The sequence below is a fragment of the Cucurbita maxima genome, unplaced genomic scaffold, assembly GCF_002738345.1.
Source record: "Cucurbita maxima cultivar Rimu unplaced genomic scaffold, Cmax_1.0 Cma_Scf01250, whole genome shotgun sequence".
Taxonomy (NCBI): Eukaryota; Viridiplantae; Streptophyta; class Magnoliopsida; order Cucurbitales; family Cucurbitaceae; genus Cucurbita; species Cucurbita maxima.
Genome location: NW_019273266.1, coordinates 1 through 5,804, shown reverse-complemented (window position 1 = coordinate 5,804; position 5,804 = coordinate 1). Strand labels below are relative to the sequence as shown.

General features: G+C 35.1%; 2 non-coding genes across 2 annotated transcripts; both read right to left on the bottom strand.

Moving 5' to 3' along the window:
• Nucleotides 1–2,447: 2,447 nt before the first annotated feature.
• TRNAA-AGC lies at nucleotides 2,448–2,520 on the bottom strand. The gene has a single exon. It is a non-coding gene; the product is annotated as a tRNA-Ala (tRNA).
• Nucleotides 2,521–2,659: 139 nt separating this feature from the next.
• On the bottom strand, nucleotides 2,660–2,732 carry TRNAA-UGC. The gene has a single exon. It is a non-coding gene; the product is annotated as a tRNA-Ala (tRNA).
• Nucleotides 2,733–5,804: the final 3,072 nt, after the last annotated feature.

The window sequence follows — 5,804 nt, the reverse complement described above, 5'->3', positions numbered from 1 at the left end:
ATGAGAAATACATTCGATTATGGCAACTAATAGATAACGAACTTTTTGGTAGAAATTGAATGATCCCTTTGCTCGGGCAAGAAAAGAAAAAGGTAGTCGTACTCCTACTTTTTTCGTCGGACGAGAGAAAAGTTTGAGCTGAAAGATTGAATCACACTAGGTAAGAAAGGCGGGCTTAGCAGGTTTCTCCAACGTATAAACAAAAAGAAGATACGGATACACATACATTCTAGCATGGAAGAACCTAGCTTAACCAGATCAAGGGTCCTAACCTAGTTCGACTGATCTTCTTTGGCTAGCCCCCGCCACTTGTAATGAGGTCAACAAGTATGTGCTTTTTCTTTTTGTTTAGTGAGATAGCGTACCAGCTCTTTCAGCTCATAGCAGTAGTATGAAAAGCGGAATCCTCAGAGTCCACATTTCCATATGAATCGACATCGGCCAAACCAAGGGCTTCTATTTTTTCTTTTACGAAAGTGGATTTAACAGTTTCGATAAAACCAACCTCTTTTAAAGAAGGAGTCGCTCTATCTTGATCACCGTGGATATACGCATCTCCCTCTTTAACTTTGTCTACCATGAAAAGGAAAGTTCTCTCACGATAGGCCCTTCCACCTGTCGAACGTCTTTCGATCAATCGAGAGAGGTATAGAATAGTACAACAAACCAACAAGACAAGAATGGACTTATAAGATGGGCGGTCAGGGAATCGATTTCATTTGTGTTTTCCGCCAAGGAAATGATCAAGGAATTCTCTATACACGGCTGAGAGATGACCATAATGTTGCACATCCTGAATAAAGTACCGTAGCCAAGCGAAGCTTTTGAAAATGAAAGCGTGTATAACTCAGATCCAGTTTCTCTTCGATTCGTAAACTTTAGATCTTATCTTAATTTCGTCTCTGGGTGACTGAGAGAGAATTTGGGCCTGGCGTGCAACCGGTTCGGTCAACAATAAGGTACAAAGAGGATTGATTAAATGGGCTTGAAGTTCCATTATTGTTAGGTCGAAGATCTCTACTAGGTTTAGTGCACTTTGGTAGTTGCGAATGTTTCCGTAATCAAATGTCTTTCTCATTCGACATTCTCTCTTACCAAGCACTCATACTCGCAAGGGTTGAGGAGACAGTCCGTGAGGTAATTGGGCTTCGAGATTGCATATACACGAAAAGAGCTCGCTTTTGACTTTCTACCTCAGCGTTTTGTGCCCGGTTCTGGTTCAGGAAAGGGTCTGATCTCTTTCATTGGAGCACATTGATGCCGAAGGAGTCTTCGGAACCGTTGGAGAGGCTATGATGACTTCAGGCTATTCAAATAGCATGACTGATACCACAAAGAAAGGATATCTAAGTCACACTCGTGGAATTTCTTTTTCATAAACCTGCCTGATGATTGATAAGTTAAGGGATTTTAAAAGACAAAAGAATGACAATTCTATATGATAGAAAAGGAGATTTTTTTTTTTTTGAGTGGGTGTGGTTCGAACCTATGGCTCTTTGAAACTTCTTGCATAATTCATTTTGATACAATATACTTGAGACCTCTCATACCCGAAACGATAATCATACACCACTAGACTAAATGCCTTTATAGCAGATCTATAGTTCTTAGTTGCTGTGCCTCAATACATGAAATTTACATAAATTGTGCATGCATTTGCAACAAATTCCTTTGGGTTAGGCCTGATAATTATTTGAGTGCTTTTTTTCTTTCGGAGGGGCATTCCGAGAATCGAACTCGAAATCTCTTGCACCCAAAAGAAAAATCATTCCACTAAACCAACTGTCCTTATTTTGGGCTATATATTAAGTTTTTTATGTAATGTATCATCATTATTTCATTTATTTTCTTTGTAAATAAAATCCATGAGCAACAATCATTATTATATCTTTTAGATCTAGACCGCTGTTAAATTATTTACATAGGGTTTGCGACAATTACTGTATTGAGAAGAAAATAGTGTAAGTTTTATTGAGAAGAAAATAGTGTAAGTTTTAGTTTGTTAGTTCCATTTGAGACACATATCGTGAGTACACAAGTAAAGCAAATATCGAAAGTTAGGATTTGGGTAGGCATGCCTATTGAAAGTGGAAAAGATAAAATGATATTAAAAGAGCATCATCATTATAGTTTTAATTGCCATAATTTTTGGTTTCTTAAGATTAAGATGGAAGAATATACATTTGGTTGTTGAATTGTTTTCTTTGAGGAAGTCATCAAATTCTCTCTCCACAAGTAGCAGTATAACTACTAGATTTCTTTCTTTACTTACAATAAGTCTTCTCTCTATATGTGCTTGTGGGACATTACTCTCTTTTATCTATGAAAATGGCATAGCCATAATGATATAATAAACCTTATATAAGTATGTTTTCTTTTTCTTTCGTACCCACCTTATACATAACATGTTAAATTAACTCATACTTAAAAAAATAATTTCTTTCTTTTGGAGATGCAGGGTATCGATCCCCGTACCTCTCACATGCTAAGCGAGCGCTCTACCATCTGAGCTACATCCCCACAATTTTTGCATCACAAAACCCTAAATTTTTCGTCATCAATAATAGTGAAAATGAAGAAATATTGCTACACAACAGGTCATGAATAAGGAAATATTGAAAAAGAAACAATATTATTTCATAATAGATAGTCTTATTTTTGGAGATGCAGGGTATCGATCCCTGTACCTCTCACATGCAAAGCGAGTGCTCTACCATTTGAGCTACATCCCCATGATTCTTACCTCCTAAAACCCTAAATGTCCCATCATCAATAATAGTGAAAATAAAAGAGTATCAAAATATTAATAACAAATAGTTTGTTTTGGTGATGCCGGGCATCCATAATTGTGAAAATGAAAAATATTATAACAAATTAAATACTTTCTTTTGGAGATGCAGGTTATCAATCTTCGTACAACTCGCATGCAAAGCGAGCGCTCTACCGTCTAAGCTACATCTTCACAATTTTTACGTCACAAAAACATAAATGTCTCCTTCACAATTTTTACGTTACAAAAACATAAATGTCTCGTCATGAATAATAGTGAAAATGAAAAAATATCTCTAGAAATGCAGGGTATCGATCCCCATATCTCTTGCATGCAAAGCAAGCGCTCTACCATCTAAGCTGTATCCCCACAATTCTTACATCATAAAGTCCTAAGCATCTCATCATCAGTAATAGTGAAAATGAAAAACTATCCCAGCTCATTATGTGCTAAATAAGAAAAAAATTGAAAAGATAAGAAAAAATTGAACATAAATAATATATTTAGTAATCGATTCAATTGAAGATGCAAGGTATTGATCCCCATACTTTCCACATGGGAAATGAACACCCTAAATGCCCCTAGATGCGAGGTATCGATCCCTGTACCTCTCGTATGCTAAGCCGTACCTCTCGCATGCCAAGCGAAGCTACATCCCTACAATTCTTGCATCACAAAACCCTAAATTTTTCATCATCAATAATAGTGAAAATGAACAAATATCGCTACTCAACATGTCATGAATAAGGAAAAATTGAAAAGAAGTAATTTTCAAAATAGTGACATGAAAAACTATCCCGGCTAATTATGTCGTAAATAAGAAAAAATTGAAAAGAAATAATATATTTAGTGATTGATTCATTTTAGAGATGCAAGGTATCAACCCTGTATTTTTCCACATCAGAAGTGAGCGCTCTACTATCTGAGCTACATCCCCACAATTCGTACTACAATCTCTTGAAGGGGCATTTTGAGAATCAAACTCGAGACCTCTCACACCTAAAGCAAGAATCATACCACTAGACCAAATGCCCTTGTTTTACCACTTGAAACGTATGTATGAAGCCTTAGGCCTATGTATTAAGGTCGTATTTTGTTGTATTGCAGGAAACACATGAAGTTCTTAGATGTAGAATGTGTCTGGGAGAATAAAGCCTTGGGATGGGATGTTAAGAAAGACTTTGAGTATTAAGAGCATGATGGTAAGTATAAAATGATGTGTTTTGGAGAATAAAGTCTTGGGATGGGATGTTAAGAAAGACTATGAGTATTAAGAGCATGATGGTAAGCATAAAATGATGTGTCTTGGAGAATAAAGCCTTGGGATGGGATGTTAAGGAAGACTATGAGTACTAAGAGCGTGATGGTAAGTATAAAATAATGTGTCTTGGAGAATAAAGCCTAGGATGAGATGTTAAGAAAGTCTATGAGTATTAAGAGCATGATGGTAAGTATAAAATGTCGAATATGAAGTTAGGTTGATGTCAAATATGAAGAATCACACCACTAAACCAAATGCCTTTTCTTGAACATCCAATATTTTTAGCTTTTACTCAAATATATTTTCTCTTAGTAGTTGGAGGGCATTGTTATAATATAAAAGGGTTATCAAATAAACCAACAACCCAACAAAAAAAAAACAAACTAAATCAATTTGGGTTGGATTGATTCGGTTCAGTTCATCCGTTTGTTTGATTTAATTTTTCCATTTTGTCTCGTATGACAAGAAAATAAAGTTGTATTGAATGCACCTTAGTTTCATTTATGACAAACTCAATGAAACACATTAATAGTACTCAGAGTTGGAGTCTATAAGCATTTCATGAACTTCAATGCAATTCATGCTTCATTGAAGATGAGATAAACTTTGGGGAACTTTAAATTACTTCATGTGGAGTTTCAATTACTATATGCTAGTTACCATCTTTCGGATTAACTAATTGGACACAAATTCATGAATTTAGGGAAATTTTTGTGTAATTATCAACTACAACTTATGTTTTCAAATTTTCAGAACATAATTTAGGTAGCTGTTTTTATGAGTCATAAACTTGTTTCTTTGCATAATATGGATTTAGTTGAACTANATTTAGTTGAACTATTATTATCGATAAGATGGAGAAAGAAATTGTCTTTGAAATGACTAATAGACCTAAGTTCATCGTTGTTGTTTTTTAACTTCTGATTTTGCAGAAAGTTTAACTAATATGAACTGTCATGTCACAAGAGCTTTAAGGTAAATCAAGAATATACCCTAAACATCATTCAAGATGACAATAAAATGGAGTTAAATTGAACGCACTTTAGTTTCATGTTTGGCGTTTTTAAGATAACTAATTATAAAGATAGATTAAACTCTAAAGCTTTGGTGACGAAACCATGTTTAGACTAGCAGTTTAAAGTCAGGAGATGCGGCCACAGGTGTGATTATTTTGGATGGGTTCGTATGAGGGAGCCTTCAAAGAATTGTTTATTTGACTATAAATGCTCGGTAAGATATTTAGTAAAATGACTCATTTTATTGCGTGGAACAATAAAATTGATCTTCCTATAGAATTGTCAATACATTCTACTTTCAATGTTGCTAAGTTGGGTCCCTTTGATGTAGGTGATGATTTTTCTGATTCGAGGACGAATCCTGAAAAGGGGGATGATGATAAGAATCACGGTGTACATTCTACTTTCAATATTACTGAGTTGAGTTCTTTTGATGTAGGTGATGATTTTTCTGATTCGAGGACGAATCCTTTTGAAGAGGGGGATGATGATAAGAATCAGGGTATTCCAACTGGACCTATTACACAACCCAAGGCCAAGAACATTCAACAAGCATTCATACTTCATCTACAAAATTGGATAGGCTAGGTTCCACCGTCATTTCATAAGTAAATATTTGCACGGTTGAAATAGCGGATGAAGTTGCAAGCATCATTTCATGAGTGGTTAGAAAAATTTATTTATTATTTTAGTTTCATAAAGTTTGTAATGCTCAAATTGACTTTGTCTTCTGTGGAGATTTAAAGGATCGAGATTA